Here is a 23828-nt window from a genome sequence, read left to right on the forward strand (position 1 = left end):
ATACCGACTATGCCACCAGGTTCGCGCTGTGTAAATTTTCATTGATGTTTTCAATAAAAGTATTTGCTACTACTGTTGAGACCACCCTTGCCTTTTCTGCTTGTCTAAGCCAAGAATCCCAGTCTGCAAATAAAAGTTCTTTATGTGACTCCTACAGTATAGGAAAATCGGCCTTCCTCCCATCCTCTAAATTTTTCCAGGTGATGAAATCGGAAACTTTTTCAAGACTTCATCATATTCGAGTCTCATGTTAATGATTTGACTCATTAACTTGTCACTAGTCTCACAATAAGGACTCAGCTGCGTGACCTTCTCGCATAGAATTTCTTTTTGGTGCATTAGTTGGGAGTTCAGGCTAAGCTCTTCGATTATAAAATGATCAATATCTGGGTTGTCCTTATACTTATCTGTTAATGCTTGTATCTGTGCTTCCTTTTCTGCTAGGTTGGCTTCATGTTTTATTTGCATCTGCTCGAATTCTTGTTGGAGCTTGGCTATTTGCAATTCTGCTTGTTGGTTAGATTTTTATTGCTCTAACTGTTGTTCCAACAACAAAATTTTATTTTCCTTTTCTCTAAGCAACATTTGTACTTTTGTTGCTTTGTCAATAGTTGTTGTAGCGTAGGCTCCTGCAAACTGAGACAGTCTAGTAAGGTTGTCAGATGGGTCGATGGGTGAGTCTTTCCAGACAATATCCATTGGTTCATTATCAGGAGTAGTAGCAGCTGTAGCATCCAACTTCCTCTTCTTTCTCTGCCTTTTGAAAAAAACTTTGTGGGTTGGGCTATAGAACACATCTAAAGGAGGAATCTCCTTAATTCTCAAAACAATTTTAGAGGTAGCAGTGGCAGGAATGTTCTCTACCTCTTGAGTACTTACAGTTTTCTCTACTGTAATTACTTGAGTTGTTTTGTGTTGCAGAGTTTGTGGCTCAAGTGCTTGTTTCTATGTATGGAGCCTTTTATTAAAATACTCCCATTCTTTCTCTAAATCAATTATGGGGGGTTTTTTTTGACTGGGTGGAGGTGGAACAAATTTCAACCAGTTTTTTAGCTGAGGTTTTCTCAGTTGTCTTTTCTGTAGATTGGGCTGTATCCTTTTCTGACTCCTTACTTTTGTTTCCCCCATTTTGTGACTGTTTCTCTAATTTCTCTAACTCCCTGGTAGACTTCTCTTGGGACTCTGCTTGGGAATCATCTTTAGAATATTCTTTGGAGCTTCCTTCTAGGCTTACACTGGGAGTTGGCTCCCTTATTGGTTCAATCAGTAATTGGTCCAATGGGACCTTTAACAATCTCCTTTCTCTGTATTCATGAAAGGCTTCAAGCTCTTATGGGTCAAAAAGTAGTGATGACATGTGCTTCACCTCTGTGAATGTCTCTTTATGTAGGAAGATGTCATCAAATGCATCTTCCTCATGACTGAATACCTTCACTTTTACCATGGTAGTGAAGTCTTTGGCAGTGCCATTTGGGTCATATTGCCTTCCTGGGAATTTAGGTAATTTTAGAGATTGCATGATCTCTGCTTATTTGAATGCATGCCCCAGATCATGCATTGCAAATGATCCACACTGTAAAGGAAATGTAGGCCAAATGGCCTTTTTCACTTCCTTAAATCCTTTTCATAGTCCACCCTCACTAGCTGTTTGCTAGGCTATCTCTCTAGCCATAAATTTGTCTGGAACATAGTATGGGAGGACATGAGGTGTGGTGATGCTCCAAAAAACCCTGATATATGTGAATGTTTCCTCCCCAAACCATCTAGCCATTGGCAGGATATATATCTTAGCTTCCTTAGAAAACCTAGGGGCATCTCGGTTTTAAACCTGTTTGTGGATAGGCATCAAGACTCCATGACAAATTTTGTAAAAACGCGGGTGAAACTGAGACTCCCACATGTCCTTATGATATATATGAATGGGAAGTGGATCTTTCACAGTCCACTTCCATCAATGATAGGAAATTTTGAACCAAAACAAATTGCACCCATCATGTAGGCACTCACAAAAAAAAGGAGGGTAAACCCTCGTTGAGATACTCCTTTTCCTCCTATAATAAATTATTACCTTTGCTGAATTATCAGACAAAATTTGGGCCCAATTCATTATGGCTGCGTTTACGACTGCATCTATTAATGACAACCATTTTGGGGAAAATTTAGTCCTATCAAGCTTTCCAAACATCCTACATAGCATGGCTGCTGCAAAACTATGGGGAGGAGAAATAGATGAGCACATACCCACTTTTTCATTTTTGATCTTGCCCTCATATTTCGACTAGGTCTAGGTGACATCTGCTGGGTCCTCGTTCTCTTTGGAAAACTTCTCAAGGAACTGTTTGTTGTAGATGGTTTGTGGCTCTGGTAGGTGGTACATAAGCCATAGGTTGTCTGGCAAAAAAGATCCCATAACCTCTTGGCTCCTATTCTTAAATTCTTTATCTGAGATATCGGCCTGATCAATAATTCACTTGACCATATCTGTGTAAGGGATTATCTTTGGGCACGCGGCTATGCGATGCAGAAATGAGCATGCCATCTAAAAAATGATGGCATCTGAGGAAACACGATCGTCAGCTGTGACCTTTGTTTCTAGAGGTCTTGGTTCCTCTTCTTCTAATAAATCATACATGGTTTCCCATGTAGAGGTCCCTCCTTCTCTATTGCATGTAGTATCTATGAATAAAGGAGTCATTTCTGATTTCTCAGACGCAACTGCCTTGCCCTTCTTTGCCATTGCTCCCAAAGACTCCTTCTGTGGATTTTCCCTGAAAATGGAGAAAAACAACAGCTATCAGATATACAAAGATAAGAATGAACGTAAGCTAGGATAATACAAATAACTTGAAAAGGTGATAAGAAAGGAGTTTTATTTGAATGCAAGTGAGAAGATATCGTATCACGTTGGATGGCTTTTCACACATAAATGCCATTAACTTTTACTAAATGCCCACTAATGGTTTGTTATCTCTTAGCTTTAATGCTCATTAATGTACGCATCGTAAGTTGAGAAGAAAGCTTCTAGGGTGGTGAGCCTTTAAATTGCGAAAATGCCAATTTTGCGATTTGCGAAGTAATCTCGCATATCACATTATCGTGTTATTTTTGTATGCTTCCCTTATTGTTTCTGCGAGATGCGAGATGCGGGCCACTTACTATTGTTTCCAAGACATAGCTCATTTGTGAGGTTTTCTTGTGTAAAGTGCTTTTTATTAAGCAACAAACCCAAGTACTTGTGTGTGACGTATCTCGGGAGTGGGTCCGGGTCTCAATCGCATTTTGCAATCTCGATAGATGGTAAGTTTGCGTGTTCTTTTAAATGTTTGAAATGCGATGTGGTAAGGGAAATGCTATCATCACAATTTCCCATCTCGCACATTTTAAGGTAACTCATTAAGGTGCGCTTTCTAAAAATAACGATATGCGATGCGGGCCTTAGTTTTAATAAGAAATGCCTTAGGACTTAGTTTATATAAGAAACGTACTAGTTTCAAAGTATTAAAGTGTGGAGTCCTCTTTTGATCACTTTTCTCTAGATTTGGTGGATTAGCAAGGCTTTCAATCACGCTTGATCGTGCGATATGCGAGAAAGGGAGACATTTAAGAGTTTTTGAAAAGGTGTTTGATTGATATCTTGTTTTATTCCAAAATTTAATAAGGAAAATGCTTAAATGCTAAACTTATTTTTGGAAAGATTTTTTAAAGGGTCCCCATTTATTAATGCAATATTGACTACTACTATTAACAAATGGGGGATTGTTGAATAGCACAACAATTGGCGATTCACTTGGGAGAACTAGTTATCTCTGAGAGTTTTTTGAAATTTCTAAAAACTTCCAAAATAATGATGGTTTTAGAAAATAAAATTTACATGAAATATAAGTTAAGTCATACTGCTCTTTGAACATTTAAACAACATCCACTTAACTATCATCCTTTTGATTATCCTCTTACATAAGAAAGTTACTTTGTCTACATCAATCATTACTTGGTTTTAAAGATAAAAACAGGGAGGCTCTTCATAGATCCGTTTTTTGTTATAGTCAGTTGTCATAGGTAGAGCCTCTACTGTCAGCAGGCATTCATAGCCTCGACAAGGTTACCTTTTAACCAACAATGATTTAGTATCCCACCAAGGTCAGAATACAATTTTTAAAGATAAGCTCAGATTGTATACTTATTTCCATTTATTTTTTGAAATAATTATTTTTCTTCAAAATTTCATTTTTTATCCCTTAAAGGACAATGTCTTGGTTTGGTGACCAAAATTGACAATGCCATTCACTTGATTATAACTTAACTAAAAAAGCTGGCTCTTAATGAGACCCCTTGTCTTTTGATTAATACAATCTCAAGCCATTACCCTGTTTTGATATGCAGTATTGGTAATGTCAGCTAGTTACAACCTTATGATCATGGTAAGCCGGCTCTTGATGAGACCTCTTATCCTTTAAGTTTTAAGTATATTTTAGAATTACACTCTAAAAAATGTAAACTGAATAGATGGGGAGAATCATTGGCTCCTTAAGAGCTTCTGGATGAAAATTGTAGAGTTTTAAAGATGCTTTTCTGTAGAGAGACTTTGTTTGTTTTTGATACTTTTCTTGACTGACGTAGAGGCAAGATTCCTTTCTCAAGTTAAGTTTGATCAAAGATCAAATAATTTTGGCAGAGAAAAAGCAATTTGAGAGCAACATGACTTAACCCTATGTTTTATGTGTGAAAGTCATTTTCATAATAATCTTTACTTATACAAGCGAAAAGTCAAAAATAAAAAGAGACTATTATTTGTAAAGCCAAAAGTAAATGTTCTTCAACTTGTATTATTCTTTCTAGAAAAATAAAATAAAGGAAATAATATACAGTGAATAGAAGAGATCATCTTCTATGGAAAATATTTCTTTAAGATCTGCCCATTAACAGGTAGAGATTCTCTCTTGCCTGATAAATCCTGCAATAAAAAGGTTGATGGGCCTATTTGTTCCACAATCTGAAATGGGCCAAGCCACATTTGTTGGAACTTGGTATGCTTACCTTTTTCCTCGTGGGCTTTATCCCATTTCAATACTAGGTCTCCGAGTTGAAATGATTTTGAACTTATAGAATTTGAATCAAAGGAAGCTTTGACTAACTGTTGATGATGTGCGTGTGTGATTCTAGACTTTTCCATTTCCTCTTAGAGCTTAAGGATTTGTAACTATCTAACTTGCATAGAAAGAGGGAATAAATACATTTGTAGGTAGCACAACTTCTTTCCCATAGACCAAATTAAAAGGAGAAGTGTCAATGGAGGCCTTGTGAGTTATTTGATCTGCCCATAGAGAAAATATTAAAGACTTATGCCAGTTCTTCGGATTTTGGTCAACACTTCGTTTAATAATCCTTATGCGATTTTTGTTTGTAGATTCGGATAACCCATTTCCTATGGATAATAGTTAGCAGAGTATTTGATCTTGAAACCTCTTTTAAGAGCAAATTCTGTCATAGCATTGCTTGAAAAATAAGATGTATTATCAAACATCATGGAAAATGGCAGACCAAATCTGCTAATGATAAATTGATCGATGAATTCAATGATGTTTTCAGAATTGGCTACCTTGAGTGGAATTGCTTCCACCCATTTTGTGAAGTAATCAGTTGCTGTAAGGATATATCTATGCCTATTAGAAGAATGAGGAACGATCTCACCTATTATGTCCAATCCCCATTGCTCAAATGGTTGTTCAATATTGACTCGCTGTAATGGTAATGCGGGTTTTCTTTGTCTCCCAGCAGCTGTCTGACAAACTTTACATCTCCTTACATAACTGTGTGCATCCTTGAATAATGTTGGCCAGTAATAGCCAACATGCAGGATTTTATGTGCAATGGTATCTCCTCCAAAATGTCCACTAGCTGGTCCATTATGGAGTTCCTGCAACACCTTTTCTGCCTCAGATTTTTCAAGACATCTAAGTAAAATAGAATCATAATTTATTCTAAATAGCACATCATCGATGATTTGATATTTTCTAGCTTTTAGCCTCAAGGCCCTTCTCTTCTTATAATTTAATTACATTGGGGCATATCCATTTCTGAAGTAAAATATGATATCAACATAACTTGACTCAGTGTCATTAAGGCTTACCTCATAGACTTGTACATCATCACCTGAGTCTTGTAGTGTTGATAAATCAGATGCTCCTACTAACATCCTGCAAAAACCTTGACCTTTTACAATTTTTACTGGTCTGATTTCAATGTCATATTCTTGTAGAGCTGTCACCCAATTTGCTCTCTTCTCCCCTACATCCCTTTGTATCAACAAATTTCTCACTGTTGAGAACGACACTATTACTTTGGTGTGCATTTTGAGGAGAAAAGGTGTGAAGTGTTTTATTGATTTGAAAATAGCAAAAGCTTGTTTTTCAACATTTGAATAATTCAATTTAGCCCCCTGCAAATTGGAGCTAAAGAAAGAGATTGGGTCTTCAGCTTTTTCTTCGTTGACTCATGTCAATATGGCTGCATATGATTTCTTGGAAGCAAAAGTATATAGAACGAAATGATTTGAAAATTTCGGAGTTGCTAAAGAGGGAGCATTAATGATTTCTTGTTTAATAAAATCAAAAGCTTCATGTTTTGTGTGTCCCCATTTAAAAAGATATTTTTTCTTTATCATAGATTGAAGAGGTAAAACAATCCGTGAGAAGTCAGGGACAAATCTTTTAACAAAATTTATCTGACCTAGGAAATATTGCATTGATTTTTTGTTATGAGGTAAAGGAATTTCAGAGATTTCTCTTATTCTATCAGGGTCAATGTGAATCCCTACTTTGGATACAATGAATCCAAGGAGTTTTCCTTCACTTAACGTGAAGAAATATTTCTTAGGATTAAGAGAAATTCCATACCTTTGACAATGCTCAAAGATTTGTTTTAAATCTCTCAGATGATTACTGCACTTTTTTGAATATACAATTATATCATCTAAGTAGATTACTACTGATTTATTCACTAAACCTTTGAAGGCTATGTCCATGGCTCTTTGGAAAGTAGCACTAGCATTAATTAGTCCAAATGGCATCTTCTGATAAGCATAAGTGCCCCATTTTGTCCTGAATGTAGTTTTCAGCTGGTCATCTGGATGTACTAGGATCTGATTATAACCTGAGAATCCATCCAGGAAAGACATTAGTTCTGAGCCTGCAACTGATTGCAATATCTGTTCCATAGGAGGAAATGGAAAGTTGTCCTTTTGACATGCTTTGTTTAGATTGCAGAAGTCTATACATATCCGAATATCACCACTCTTCTTTCTGACTGGGACAAGATTGGAGACCCACTTGGAATGTCTGACAGGGAAAATAATCTTGGCTTTCAACAGTTTGTTTAATTCAGATTTAATCTGATTTTCTAAATTAGGATGGATTTTTCTTAATTTCTGCTAAATAGGTTTCTCATCAGACGTCACGTGGATAGTCTGTTGAATAATAGAAATGTCATATGTTTTAAGATGTTCATAGTTCCATGCAAAGACATTCTTATATTTATTCAACAAACGTATAAAGGCTTATTTCTCATCTGACGTAAGTCCGAGGCCTAGATTAATATTTTGAGGTTCCAGGTTAGTTCCAAGGTTAATCAATTCAAACTTCAAAGTTGAACTTTGAAGTTATGAATTGGTGGGTCGTTTGAATCTGTCCTTAAGGTCATATAAATCTTCCAACTTAACCACAGACTTTGGTATAGCATTATTGGTTGTTTCTTGCTTAAGTTGGTTGTCATGCCAGCTTTCATCAACTATCTGGTCATCATAAGAGCCTTTTAATGTCCAAAAGCTTATGATATCCGGATTGTTATTAAAGATTCTCCAGTTGGTGATATTGTCGAGAATAGAAGGCCTAAAAATCAATTTAATAGGAAAGTGATCAGGATTATAATCTCCTGGTGGAATAAGCTTGGAAGCCACATTAGCTAAGAGATCAATGCTTGCGTTTTGGAGTCTCAGAATAGGGGAAATATTAAACTCTGTAAAGTGGGAATTCAGGTCTTGGAATAACGACTAATAGTGTTTTAAATGTCCTGAAAAACAATGTATAGTATTTCTTACCTGCTTTATCACAATTTCTGAATCTCCAAACACTTGGAGGTGTTTGATATTAAGGCCAATGGCCTTATACAAACCTTGAACTAATGCTTCATATTCAACAGTGTTATTTGTGCAATCAAATTCAAGTCTGCATGCTAACATAGTCTTTTCCCCTTCTGGGCTAACTAATATGCATCCTGCTCCTGCTCCATCATTAGATTTAGATCCATCAAAAAATAATTTCCAAAATAAAGAGATAACTACAGGTTTATCTACAAAATTTTCACACTTAAAAGTATTTGTTTGGGAAAATTTTTCAACTTGAGATACAACTGAGTTTTGCAAGAAAGGTGAGATACATTAAAATTTCCTAGAAATGATTCTACTGAGTAGTTTCCAATGATATTGTTGCTATACGCAACTGGTTCATTTTCTCATTCTATTTCTGTGACTATGTACTTTTGATGTTTTTCATGATCAACCCTTATTTGATTTGGCTTGCCATTATAGGGAAGCCATATGTGAGACCAATCAGTCACAAAATAGCGATGAAGCTTTTCTGACTAGTCTCTACTAAGGATTAAGCCATAGAATTCGGGAATATCAACCACAAGAATGTCAATGACTTGACAAACTTTTGGATCTGACGAGAGTTTAATGCTTACTTGATTAAGTTCCCCATGTTATCACTCCAAGAAACTCTCCTAGGTTACAGCTCAGAGATGCCTGGTAACATATAATCTTCAATATTGTTCTCAGAACTATTGGAATGGATGATGGTTTGGATCAAGTTATATGACCATTTCATCTCTATTCCCACTCAAGGCATTCATGAACACTCTCAACAACACAAGGCTTTAAACCACTAATGCTCAATAATTTATAGTTTTAATGAATATATGGAGAATACTAACTATATTAGCAGATTGCATATATAAACATAAATGAATGACTAGCTACAGGCATCAAAAGAGAACACTGACTGTACTGGCAGATGCATATACGACCACATATTAATGGTTAGCTATAGGCAACAAAGAAGCTTGCAAATCTAAGTTATCAAAGCAGAGATAAGATGACATTTATCGGGCCTTAGACACAAAGGAAACATGAACAAACTGTTCAAGTGCAATCATAGAACAACAAAGAGAATGGATGTTGAAAATATAATTGCAAAAGAGGCTTGTATTTCTAGAATGAAGACGGGAAACTTGAAGGAACAGAGGAGGAATAATCTCCAGAAGTTGAACCCCTATTACATTTAATTTTCTACCTTTTATAGGCCCTTTACAATGCTCCTGAGCTCTGTAGAAGGCTCAGAGTCTTAAACTATTCGATCTGTATTGTTAACCACTTTGATTCCTTGAAGGCAAGCGTGCTTGGCGGTTTCTTCTTCTGACAAAAGACTAACCATATTAAGATATTTTGGGTGGTTTGTTGCGCTGTCTGGGAGCTCTCTTGTGCCAGAGATGCCCCACAATTGATTATGCTGTTATGGATGAGTTGTGCTGTCTGCTGATGCTTCATGGCCGATTCTGTTCCAGGCTAGCTGCGCGTGCTCCATGATGTTTCTGTGTTGCACTGTCTGTGTTGTGGAATGGCTCTTCTCTTTCCATTTCTAGGCTCTTGTTTCCCGACAATATGTCTCTCAGGCTCTATTATATGGTGCAATGGGTCTTCGGGCCCGTATATCCCTCTAAAGGCCCTTTTCCTTCTCTGTTTAAGCCTGCGCTTGTAGGTTTTTCACTGTTTTCCTTTGGTTTTCGCCTCCCGATAGTGATTTTCAGCCCTTCCAAGGGCTTTCCTCCCTTGCTCATTTCGATCGATGGATGATTTTTGAACATCTCTGAAGATTTTTGGGACATGTATGGATCCATTTTTGGGCCATTGCCTTCAAGGCTAAAACTGGTTCCTTCTGGGGATGAAATCCTCCCTATGAGGTTTCAAGAACCATAGATCAATGCCTTTCCTGTAAAACCAAAATTAAAACTTCCTCCTAGTGTTGAATTGGGCATGGAGTCTTTTTAGCATAAAAATAAAAACTGAAAGAAAAACATATTTACAATGCCAAGGGCTTAAGGCCTTAAATGAAATAAAGTTTCAAGAACCGCCCATTTACTAGGCTACCAAAAGTATCTCCTCCTTCCAGACTGTGCAGAATGAATGTATTGTTCTGCTGAACTTGAGCGATGACAAAAGGACCCATCCACAAGGAGTCAAACTTGCCATGATTACCTCTCTTTTCCTTAAATGCATCCCATTTAAGCACCCAATCACCAACTTGGAAATTGTCCACTTTTGCCTTCCTATTAAAGGTTTTTTTGATTGCCTTTTGGTAAGCCTTTGATTTCTCAACCAGTTGTTCTCTTATCTGTTGTAATTCAACCAGATTATTCATTCTTCTTACCATGTCATTCTCTTCATCTTGTTCTTCTTGCAAGAACTTAACCACCGGAAGAATGCGCTGGATGGTGAAAACAACATTAGTGCCATAAACCAGTTTGAATGGAGAATTCCTTATGGATTTTTTGATGGTAATTCTGTCAGCCCATAATACAAATTTCAGCTTGGAATCCCAGCTCTTTTTGTTGTCCTCTAACAGCTTTTTGATTACCCTTACCAGACTTTTGTTAGATGATTCTGCTAGGCCATTTCCCTGAGGATAATATGAGGTAGAATGTACCACTTGAATACCCATGGATTCAGTCATGTCCACCACTTATTTTGCTTTGAAAGTTGCTGCGTTATCAGTGACTAGTTTGGTTGGGCAACCAAATCTAGAGAAAATATTCTCATTTAAGAACTTTATGACAACTTGATGATTAGCATTCTTAGTGGGTATAGCTTCAATCCACTTAGTGAAATAATCAGTGGCTACTAAGATCCATTTGTGTTGGCCATTGGAATGTGGGTTGATCTCCCCTATAAAGTCCAAGCCCCACTGCTGGAAAGGACCATTTACATGTATTGGATTTAAAGGCAGAGATTTTAGCTATTGTCTTCCTGCAAACCTCTGGCACTTGTCACAAGCTTTTACCAAGGAAAACACTTCAGAGAATAGAGTAGGCCAATAATATCTAGCCCTCAATATTTTGTGAGCTGTGGTTTTCCAATAATGATGCCCCCCACAGATACTAGAATGGAATTGGTGTATGACCTCCATAGATTGTTCTTTATCTAGACACCTCAAGAGGATCCCTGATGGATCTTTCCAATAAAGCATATTTTTATTAATGCAAAATTTTGCTGATCTGAGTTTAATGGCACGAGCTTGACTTGAGCTAAGCCCTGGAGGGACTTCTAGCTTTTGCAAAAAATGAACTATGCTGTAATACCATTCACATGTGGTCAGATTTTCAGCCAAAGACTGATTTTGCCTTCAGTCTTCTACTGCTCCCTCTATCTGCTTATCATCTGAATTTAAACTCATGGAATTTATGTCTAACAAGCTGCAACTTTATTCAACCATAAGTTTAGCCAGACCCTGGACTTTGACAAGCTTAGTGGGCTTCATCTCTATGTCAAATTCTATGAATTTTGCAATCCATTTTGCCCTCTTTCCATTTATATCTGGCTGAGTTAAGATATCCTTTACTGAGGCTGAAGGTACATATGCAACTACTTTGGAATGCAGAATATAAATTCTGAATGCTTTTAAAGATTTAATGAGAGCATAAGCTTGCTTTTCAATAAGGTCATACCTTAGTTCAACATCCCTTAGAGTTTTGCTGAAAAAGGCCACGGGGTGCTCTATGCCTTCATCATTCTTCTGCAACAGAACTGCTGCAAGCGTATCATAAGAGGAAAAAGAGAAGATGCAAAACTCCTTAGTGTAATCTGGGCTGATTAGAGTGGGAGCTTCCATGATAGCTTGCTTGATGGCTTCAAAAGAGCTTCTTGAAGCAGCTGTCCATTTTATTTCTGATCCTTTCTTCAGCATGGAAGTGATGTTCTTAACTAGCTCTGCAAAGTTTGGAATGAACCTCCTTACAAAGTTAATCTTACCCAGGAAGGATTGAATGTCCCTCTTTGACCTTGGGATGGACAATGTCTGAATGGCTTGAACCCTTGCTGGATCAATCTTCACACCTTCGGCAGAAACAATATGCCCTAGAAGTTTGCCTTCTTGTAGAGCAAACTGTGACTTCTTTGGGTTCACTGAGATTCCAAACTGTCTGCACTTTAGGAAGACCTTCTTCAAATGCTGTAAATGGTCTTTGTGGCTGCTGGAGAAGACTGTTATGTCATCAAGATAAATAAGGACAAACTTGTCCTTTTCTCCCACAAAGGCTATGTCCATGGCCCTCTGAAAGGTAGCCCCAACATTCATCAGTCCGAAAGGCATCTTGGAGTACATGAAAGTACCCCAAGGAGTAGTGAATGCGGTCTTTTCCCTATCTTCAGGATGAATAACTATCTGATTGTAACCTAAAAATCCATCTAAGAAAGACATGACTTTAGCCCCTGAAACTCTTTGCAGCAAGTGTTCCATCTTGGGCAGGGGATAGTTATCTTTTTTAGAGCACTTGTTCAGATTTCTGAAGTCGACACAAAGCCTTATTTCTCCATTTTTCTTTCTTACCACCACAAGGTTGGCTATCCACTTTGAATACCTTAGGGGGACTATGATTTTGGCAGCCAACAACTTCTTGATTTCTTTCTCGATCAAAGGCAATAAGAGAGGGCTGATAGGTCTTAATTTTTGCTTAAAAGGGATGGTGTTCTTTTCCAGCGGGATCTTATGCTGAATGATGTCTGCATCATAGGTTTTAAGATCGCTGTATTCCCAGGAAAAAATGTCAGCGAATTGCTTCATGAGGGTGCAATAGTCAGAATTCTGGGCAGAGGATAAATGCGTGGACAAATTTATGTTTTTTGGATAGGCTAGGCTGCCTATATTGTGTTTACAGACAGTAGACTCATTCTCTGTTTTGGTTGCATTATAGGGCATGCCATTATGATCAAACAACCTCTCTAGAGGCACCAATCCCTTTGGTATGTGATTACTGGGCAGCTGGACGATGCTTCTTTGGCTGATTTCGCTTTTGAACTTGGATTGGCCGCATTCTTCCATGGTTTCGTTTTCCTGATCGATGCGCGTTTCAGAAAATTCCTCCACGACTTGCAAAAACCTGTTAATTTCCTCATCGTCCTCAAAAACCCTCCAATATTTGACATTGTCAGGCAGAGACGGTCTGTATCTTATCTGAACTTCATATGTCAATTTTGGAGGCAACGGAGGAATAAACATACTAGCAGAGACAGCAAGGGAGTCGGCAAGCTGGTTCTTTATTCTTGGAATATAAGAAATGCTGAAATCATTGAAAGAATACTTGAGCCTCCATACCTCATCTTTGTATGCCTTCAGCCTTGGATGCTTCACTTGAAAGGTTTTATTTGCTTGCTGAATAATGAGATCTGCGTCTCCAAACACTTTCAGGCCTTTGATACCCATTTCTTTAGCAATGCTGAAGCCCAGAATCAAAGCTTCGTACTCTGCGATGTTGTTTGTGACCTGAAAGGTCAATTTGAAAGATAAATGAATATATTCCTATGTTGGGGACACAAGGACTATGCCTGCTTCTACAGCTTCTTTAGAGTAAGCCCCATCAAAAAACATATCCCAAATCTGTGGGTTTTCTTCCCCAGCGATCTGGCAAATTGGTTTCCTGAGCTGCGTGGAGGCCAACTGAGATTCTTCAATATGAAGGATACAAGCTCCAAAATTAGTGTCAATAGCATATATGGGATTATTGGTGGGATTCCTTTCATCGCTGATTATATAAGCCAACTGCGCCTCTCTATATAATCTCTTGCTCTCTCCTCCGAAGACTGGGACAGTAGCATAAGACAGATCATTTTGTAATGATCCACCTAGTCTCTTGATCCAACCTCTGGAAAGTAACATACCGAACTTGGGGGGTACATCTACCACCACAATATCCATCATCATGCTTTTCATAGGTAGCTGAGACAAAGTGATGGCTAGGTCCTTGATTAATCCCAAACATTTCACTTTTCTAGAGTCAAAAGAGAACAAGTCATGATAAGGCTTTGTAATGTCAAGACCCAACTCATCCATGATAGCTTTGGGCATTAGATTATGGCTGGGTCCAGTGTCCAGAAGGCAGTTGTGAAGGATTTTATCATGGATAGTCAGAGAGACATAGAATGATGGGGAGCTGTCTTCACAATTTTCAATCATTGGGCTGAGAATAACAGCTGGCTTGTCATCTTGCAAATTCACACAGTTAGTGGAGGCTTGGATGGATTTAGGCTCAAGGGCCTCGAGGATGGATCTTTTGAAGGATTCATTCTTCAATAGTTCAATTAGAGGCATGGGTATCTTTAACTTTTGAATTTTTGATTGAAAATTGAAAGGAGAAGGAGACTTTTCAAGACCTCTTACCTCATGAGCTAGAGCGTTGAGGTTGATGGGATTAACTGCTGGTTGCTTCTACTTATTAGCTGGCTGTACTATAGGGACAACATTTCTTTGAACATGAGTTTCCTTGGCATTATTTACTTTTGACCTTAGATCATATCTTTGCCAATCTATAGTTTGTAAAGCAGCTTCACCATCCCATTCTTGGTTAATCTGGTAATTGAATAATGACCTTTCATAGGCAGCTGAGGTCAAAAAGGAGGCATTGCCTTTGTCTTCCAGACAATGGATCTCATCTTCTTCTTCAAATTGCTCTTCTTCCATGATTGTATGTTGAAAAGGAGCCCTCACCCATTGGTCTTCATTATCATCTTTGTTTCTTTGCAAAATCTGCAACTGCTCATTAGTTCTTCTATATGGATTTGGATTTGGATTTCTAGGAGAAAAGGTATTAGGAGCTCTCCCTTTCCCCGGGTGCTGCTCAAACTCTAATTTGGAGATTTTAGAGGCTAATGACTCTATCATTTTGGTCATTTTATCTATCTTAGGATTAGAGGATGATGAAGACTCGCCTCTCTGTTTTCTTCTATCAACATTTCCCTTGAGCTTCTCTGCAGCCATGATGTTTGATTCAACTTCCAAGGCTGCATCTTGCATGTCAGCCAAAGTAGCACATCTCCTCTCCCTCAACGGTAGGTAGAAGTCAGAATCAAAAGCACTGGCATAGGTGAGTTTAGCAGAGGTAGTAGTGGGTTTTACTTCAGCTGGTATCTTGCTGTACATACGGTTAAACCTTTTGTTAAAATCAAACAGTAGCTCACAATTTTCTCTCTTTAAGTTTCCAAACTTAGTGTGGTAGTAGAGGAGGTCCTTTTTATCCCCCCAATGCTTCAAGAATGCATCATCTAAAGCTTTGATATCTTCTATAGATTTTGGGGTTAGTTCTCTGAACCATTTCCTAGCCTCTCCATCTAGGCTTTGGACAAAGACTCTCATCCATACATCATCCTCACTAATGTCCAGATTATCAGCATAGCTATAGAATGACTCAAGATGTTCCAACAGTAACATATTCAGTCCCAGTGAATTTAGGTCTATATTTCTGATATTCTCCAGTAGGCATGGAATTTAAAGGACTGGGCAATATTAGAGGCCCATACCTAGCAGCTATGATTCTTTCCATTTTGGTAGGTGCTTGTGGACTTGCCATAGCTGTGGTGGCTAAAAGAGTACTGGAAGTCTGAATGATAGAGGGCTGGGGAGTGACTGATAAGACTAAAGGAGTATGATGGATAGGAGGTGAGGTTTCCTTTGGGCTTACAAGAAAATGAGAACCTAAAGAATAAGGAGTTTTATGAATTTCTGAGAGTTTTTCTTCACTGCTAGTATTAGAATCTGTACTCTCAACATGTATTTGTTTTATTGCAAGATTTTATTGAAGAGATATAGAATATTGTTTAGGTTTACCTGAACTTGATGCTCCTTTTTGAAATACCTTTCTTTCTTTGATGATCTTTTCAGGGTTAGGTACTGGGTCAGCTTGTGACTTCTGAGGGTTTCTCCAAGTATGCCTCACAAACTGAGCCAGAACTATGAAGTGGAGTCGCCAAGAGTTTTGGCCTCTAGTAGAGTTGTTAGATAGATGATTACAACCAAAAATGTGCCTAGAATTTGTCTATCATCAAAGTTGGATCTGTGTCATTTCCCAGGGAAGCTGAGCTTCAGTTTCCTTTCCCCAGTAACGACGCCAATTAGGTTATCACTCCATGAAACTCTCCTAGGTTACAACTCGGAGATGCCTGGTAACATATAATCTTCAATATTGTTCTCAGAACTATTGGAATGGATGATGGTTTGGATCAAGTTAGATGACCATTTCAACTCTATTCCCACTCAAGGCATTCATGAACACTCTCAACAACACAAGGCTTTAAACCACTAATGCTCAATAGTTTATAGTTTTAATGGATAGATGGAGAATACTAATTGTATCGGCATATTGCATATATAAACATAAATGAATGACTAGCTATAGGAAGCAAAAGAGAATACTGACTGTACTGGAAGATGCATATATGACCACATAAGAATGGTTAGCTAGAGGTAGCAAAGAAGCTTGAAAATTTAAGTTATCAAAGCAAAGATAAGATGACAATTATCTGGCCTTAGACACAAAGGAAACATGAACAAACTGTTCAAGTGCAAGCATATAACAGCAAAGAGAATGAATGTTGAACATATAATGGCAAAAGATGCTTGTATTTCTGGAATGAAGACGAGAAACTTGAAGGAACAGAGGAGGAATAATCTCCAGAAGTTGAACCCCTATTACATTTAGTTTTCTGCCTTTTATAGGCCCTTTACAATGATCTTGAGCTCTCTAGAAGGCTCGAAGTCTTAATCTATTTGATCTGCATTGTTAACCGCTTTGATTCCTTGAAGGCAAGCGTGGCTCGAGGGTTTCTTCTTCTAACAGAAGACTAACCATATTAAGATATTTTGGGTGGTTTTTTGCGCTGTCTGGGAGCTCTCTCATGCCAGAGATGCCCCACAATTGATTCTGCTGTTATGGATGAGCTGCGCTGTCTACGGATGCTTCATGGCAGATTCTATTCCAGGCTAGCTGCGCGTGCTCCATGATGTTTCTGTGTTGCATTGTCTGTGTGGTGGAATGGCTCTTCTCTTTCCCTTTCTAGGCTCTTGTTTCACGACAATATGTCTCTCGGGCTCTGTTATATGGTGTAATGGGTCTTCGGGCCCATATATCCCTCTAAATGGCCCCTTTCTAACAATACATGACTGTTTTCTATTTAAAACAAAAAAACAGTGACACTATGAAAATCCCACCTATTCCTGTCCCTTTCGAACTTAAAAAGTCATTAGATGCGGCTTATCAGTATCTCGGGTCCACCCTTGTTGCTGTCGCAAGTTGCAAAGAAGCCTACCCTGTGTATTTCTTTATATTTCTGAAATATGCGAAAAACATTAAAAACCGTGAAAAACGACCTTTTCGGACTTCAAAAATTATTAAATTCCCTTCCTGGACCCTTTCAGGTCCGAGCTTCATCGCAATCGCAAGGCTCTCGAGCTCCCTTCGTAATTTTCATTATATAACGAAAATATACTAGATACATTAAAAACTGATAGGGCGTGGACTTGAAATTTTATAGGAAATCATTTGTAGCGCCGTCGGGTCCGGCCCATCGGGTCACCCGTATGTATGTGCAGAGGTCCCACCCCATGGTAGTACGTTGATGAAATACAATGATGCGATGCGATCACAATCATTGATCGCTCATTCCCTGGGCCTTATATATATATATATATATCACTACATATGTTCCCCGCCAATCTGATCATCAGCGATCTCTGATCAACGATGTCATGTGCCCGCCTGTAAACTGTCCCCTCTGCTTGGTTGATTGCGATTAGCCACCTAGATCTAGGCCGTTGATCAGCTAGATCTAACGGTGGATGTTCCTTCTCTGTTTAAGCCTGCGCTTGTGGGTTTTTCACTATTTTCCTTTGGTTTTCGCCTCTCGATGGTGATTTTCAGCCCTTCCAAGGGCTTTCCTCCCTTGCTCATTTTGATCAATGGATGATTTTTGAGCATCTTTGAAGATTTTTGGGACATTTATGGATCCATCCTTGGGCCATTTTCCTTCAAGGCTAACACCCCAGCAACTTCAACTTGAGACCAATCTAATTGAACAATGTGTACAACAGATTTTTGGCGCTGAACATTCAACTTTGCACAAATTGTTCTAGGTAAAATGTTAGATGAAGCTCCTAAATCAAATAAACAGTTGTGTAAGTTTCTATTAAAAATTTCAAAAGTAAGGAGAAATGGAGGAGTATGGGATTTAGATCTTCCTCCAATCAGAGCAATGTCGGTTAGATCAATTTTTTTTAAAGAGGTGCTATGGAGGTCTTCCCGTTTCTTGGGCAGCTTATGAGATCACAACAACAGGAAGAGGTGAAGTAGGTACTTGTCGAGCCTTAAAATTACTCTTTCCCTAGCAACTCTTCTCATTCCTTTGCTTTGTTTTCCCATGAGAAATATGCACTCTCATCACCAATGACCTGTATACACTGTCTTGAGGAGGACATTTAGTGATTTACATGTTATGCTTTTATGTTTTGCTATTTGAATAAATTTTTGTATATTAGCTACAGAATGCAGCCTATTCTACAACTAATCAGCTATTCCACAACTACCTTCATGCTCTAATAGGTTCTAGGTGTAAGAAGGAGAAACTAGCCACATGGGCAGCTTGGAAATCATCGTGACATGGACTCTGTCCTATTCATTTAGCCCAGGTCGACAAAGAAGATGGATAAGACTATGGTCAATGGATAAGTCAAACACGAAGAGAGTGAAGGTAATAGGACTCTGTTTCGTGGTTAATTAATACATTTCATAGTGATGGGAAGCGTTATCTGGAGCAAATACCTATACCTACGGACTCCAACAACCACCATGTCTTGGATTTATGTCTCCAGTAGCCGAGGAAGAAATTCCGCATATATGTCTTCTACGTGTTTGGCTGTAGCATGTTTTTCTCCACAAAAAGTTATATGATTTTTCTTATAAATACCCGTGTAAAGGACCGAAGAAGTTAGTAGTGATAGTAATAGTTTTATTGTGAAATCGAAGTTCTAGACTTTGTAATTTCTGGGGATTTTGTGTCCTTGTTTTAATATGAAAAGACCACATGTTTCTATGAAAATCTGAAGGAGTTTTCTTAGAGTTGATTGAGCAAGCGTAGCCTAATCAGTTGTAGAGGGCCCCTGCACTGAAGAAGGTTTCATCTCATTTTATTTTTCTTCTTCTTTTTAATTGTAAATTCATCATTTTCTTTCACAGTGTTTATAATCATTTTCTTACTAACAATGTTTATAATTTCCATCATTTTCTTATTAACAATGTTTATAACTTAGAGTAGTTTCCATTTTCTTGATCTCTTTTTAGTTTTTATCAATAGTTTAGAAGATAGAACTTAATGGTGTAATCTTGTTTCTTCAATTAAAAACTAACCTTGTTTCAGGATGAGAGTAGGATTGAAGAATGATAAGGATACACTATTGGATAGTTTACTTCATTCCTTGTTTTGCTAGTTTAAATTCTCAATTGAACTGATCAGTGTCGTTTACTATCTTTTCCATTTCATTTTTAGTTTACTGACTCATGGTGTTAATGAATTTTTATGGAAAACCCTTCTTAGTTGATAATTCAACCTTAACTAAGTGGTTGAACATTTTATCTATGCAATGAGTTATTTCTGCATCTCTATATTTGCTTTCTCTTAGATTAATGAAGTACAGAATTACTCAAATGTCACCCCAAGGAGACTTTCTCTAAAAATTGAGAGGCAGAGTAACCAAGTATTTCATTTAGTTTTATTTCTGTAATTAGTTAGACATCAATTGCAAATTTCACTTTCAGTTTTAATTCATGATTTGGAAATAATGGTAAACTAGGAAAAGAAACTTTGTTTTCATTTCTTTCTTAGCTTTGCTTCCAAATATTTCTTAGCTCTGTTTTAATTTCTTTCTTAAACTCTGTTTTCATTTTTAGATTTTGAACAATATTTACGAAAGTTAGATTTAAGTTCTGATAATTACATTGTAAATCATTAGGAATTAAAAGACCAAAAACCCCCCACAACAACATAAAACACAAAAACAATGAAGTAAGAAGAGTTAGATAGGACAAACAGTGCACTACACTTCATCAGTTTACAATACCTGGATTAATAATTTATGTAGAGCAATTTAGGACACTAAATTGACCAAACATTTTGGCGCTGTTGCCGGGGAAGTGTAACTATGTAGCCTTATCTCTTACATTAAAAAAAAATGATATGCATAGAGAAAGAGACTTTAGGGATAGATTTATAGCTAGGGGTAGTAGTTCAATTCCTACAACACCACATACTCCGCCAAGAACAAGGAAAGATACACCTCCATCCCAAACTCATACTCCCAGCCATAGAACACCTAAAATTCTAGAGGTAGAGATCCAATTAAAAGACTCTCCTACTACCAAGCCAGCCCTAGAGGAGAAAAATTTTGAATCTCCAACAACAGGAATAACCTTTTTCACCTCCATAGGAGAGACCATTTTAGTTGAAGAATTAGGAATACTTGGTGAGGAAGAAGAAGTAGAACCTCTCTCCCATATCCCATTAATAGAAGAACTAGAGGAGGAGAAAGTAACCTTGCAGGTTGAATCTTATACTGACTCTGAGGAAACTATAATGGCAGAGGAAGGAGAATATGGGGAATTCAGTCTGTTTGGAGGGGGTAGAGGAAACAATGGAGGAGGTAGAGGAAATAATGGAGGAGGTAGAGGAAATAGGGAAATAGGTAATTCTTTTGGATTCCCTATAGTGGATGAGGAAACAAATGCCACCATGAAAAATATATCACCTTCTGTCCTCCCAAACTTCCATGGGTTAAAAAGTGAGGATCCTGAAACATTCTTATTTGAGTTTGAAGTCTTGTGTAGAACCTATGATTATCTAGAAGACTCTCAAAAACTCAAATTGTTTCCTTCAACACTAAAAGGAGCTGCTTTGAAGTGGTTCATGGGGTTAGTCACTCAGTCCATTAGAACATGGAATGACATGAAAAAAACGTTTTTGGATAGGTACTTGGATTATTGCATGCCTACCAATCATAAAGATGAAGTGTTCAAAATGATGCAAAGAGAGGATGAAAACTTAGAGGATTTGATTGAGAGATTCAACTATAATTTGAAAAGAGAAAAAATGGATAATTTAGATGAAGATACCTTGAAAGCTCTTTTATTAAAAGCCATTAGAGATGAGTGGATAGATATCCTTAACATGATGGGGAAGGGAGATATCTCTCAACTCCCATTAAATGATATAGGGGAATTATGTGTTCATCTCTCAAGAGGGAAATCCAAAACTGGGAAAGGTCCAAGAGATCCTTCTCTTGTTAGAGTAAACAAATCTGCAACTGGATCTGTAAGTAGGGCAGAAATTGGTAATATGCTTGATGAATTTAAAACTGACATTCTAGGGGGTCTTAGTGAGCAAATAGAAACCCTTAAATTACAAAACAAGCAGAGAATCGAGGCTGATGCTTTAGCCATTTAGATGCAAAAGTTGTAGAAATTTGTATGATTTGCTCAAAAAGCCATGAGACCAAGGGTTGTCCTTCAATTCCAGGTCTTAAGGCTGTCTTTCAAGAAGAAACAGTCCCAAATTCTGCAGAACCTCTTTGTTTTGTTGCTAGAAGACCTTGGCAGGGGCCACAAAATCAGGGATTTAACAATCAAATGTATCTTCAGCCCCCACCAAATTGGAATTCTTGGCAGCAACCTTGGCCTCAACCTCAATCTCAATCTCAACCTTGGCATCAACCTCAACCTCAATCTCAATCTCAACCATGGGCACAAGGAGTACAAAATCCTTATGGAGATTTTCTCAATATTATCAATATTCTCCTTCATATCAGAATTATTCTCCCCCACACATTCAGCAACAAAATCAGCAGCCACAACTTCAAAATCAGAACCCTCAACTTTCATTACCATTTCCATAACAATCTCCACAACAAAACCAAAATCCTCAACTCTTACTGCCATTTCAACAGAAACCAAATCAACTACCTGCCCAACCATTACCAAACCCCAACAATAAAAACCCCCAGAATGCTTACATGGTAGAAGGACAACAATTTTCAACTTACATGATTACTCCTCTAGATCTTAATGATGTTCAACTAAGATCTGGTAGGATATTAGAAAAGTAAAGACCTTCTATAGTTATTGAGGAACAAGATAGTTCTGAGGAAGATTCTCTAAAGGTCAATAAAAGTTTTGAAGGAACATCTCTCCAAAACCAAAATATTGAAAATGAAAAACAAAAAGAATCAGTGAACACAACTCCTGTTAATGAGCAACCAACATATACTTTTACACCTCCTTTTCCTGAAAGGTTACAAATTGATAGAGTAATAGAAAAGCAGATTATGTTGCCCAATTATGATTTTCTAGATGAATTGAAGAATGTATGTATCAAAATCCCTTTGCTACAAGCCATTAAAGAAATTCCAATTCTAGCAAATAAAGGAGTTGAGCATAAAGAAACCAGGAAGAAAAACAAAGGAAACAAAAAGAATTCACCTGGTAGGAAAAATAGCAGACATAATGATGGGAAAAATTGCCATACAAAAATATGTGGATCCAGGAAGTCCAATTATGAAAACACATATCAATGAAATTGAAATTCCAAATACATTGATTGACTTAGGGGCAGCAATAAACATCATGAGCAAACAAACTATGGAACAGCTCAAGCTTCCTAATCTCCTCTACACACCAACCTTACTGCAACTAGCACATAGATCAGTAATCAAACTAGATGGAGTGTTAGAATATATTTCAGTATCCTTAGATTCTTGGGAATACCCTGTTGATTTCACCATCTTAACTCCCAAGAACAATCTAGGAGGACATCCACTCATATTAGAAAGGCCTTGGCTGGCCACAATTGATGCTTTTATTAGCTGTAGATCTGGTGACATGTATATTTCTGATGGTAATTCAACAAAAAAATTTACTTTATATCCTCCAGCAAAAGCAATCACAGAAATATATGACAAAGAATGGATTGATGATGAAGATGATATTCAGCCTCTCTTTACTATTTCAGATATTAGTGAAGATAATCAAATTTTAAATACATTGGAAAATTTTGAATCATCTTCAGAATATGACCATGAGCAATTTCAAGAAAAATCTAATGTTGAATATTTGTCATCTAGGCAGATGTCTCTCTATTCTATGGAAAATTTTCGTAGCTATACAATTGAAATTTTTCCAGGTAGGACATTGAACATAAACAAAAACTTGGAGAAACTACAACAAGAAGAGCTAATCAAAACATTACAAAAACACTCTACTACATTTGCATGGGAATACACCGACATGAAAGGCATTGATCCTAAGATTTGTATCCATCGCATCTACATTGAGGAAAATTGTAGACCTATCAGACAACCTCAGAGAAGGATGAATCCAAATCTTAGGGAGATCGTGAAAGAAGAGCTCCAAAAATTACTGAATGTAAACTTCATTTACCCAATTTCAGATAGCCAATGGGTTTCTCTGTTGGTAATTGTGCCTAAAAAGAATGGTAAATGGAGGGTATGCATTGATTATCGAGAAATAAATAAAGCAACCCTTAAAGATCATTTCCTTTTGCCTTTTATAGATCAAGTGTTAGATACATTAGCAGGCAAGAAGTATTTCTCATTCTTGGATGGTTTTAGTGGTTATAATCAAATTCAGGTAGCACCTGAAGATCAGGATAAAACCACATTCACTTGTCCATGGGG

The sequence above is a fragment of the Pinus tabuliformis genome, chromosome J (genome assembly GCF_031772625.1).
Source record: "Pinus tabuliformis cultivar Carrire ecotype Pingquan chromosome J, CPIR1, whole genome shotgun sequence".
Taxonomy (NCBI): Eukaryota; Viridiplantae; Streptophyta; class Pinopsida; order Pinales; family Pinaceae; genus Pinus; species Pinus tabuliformis.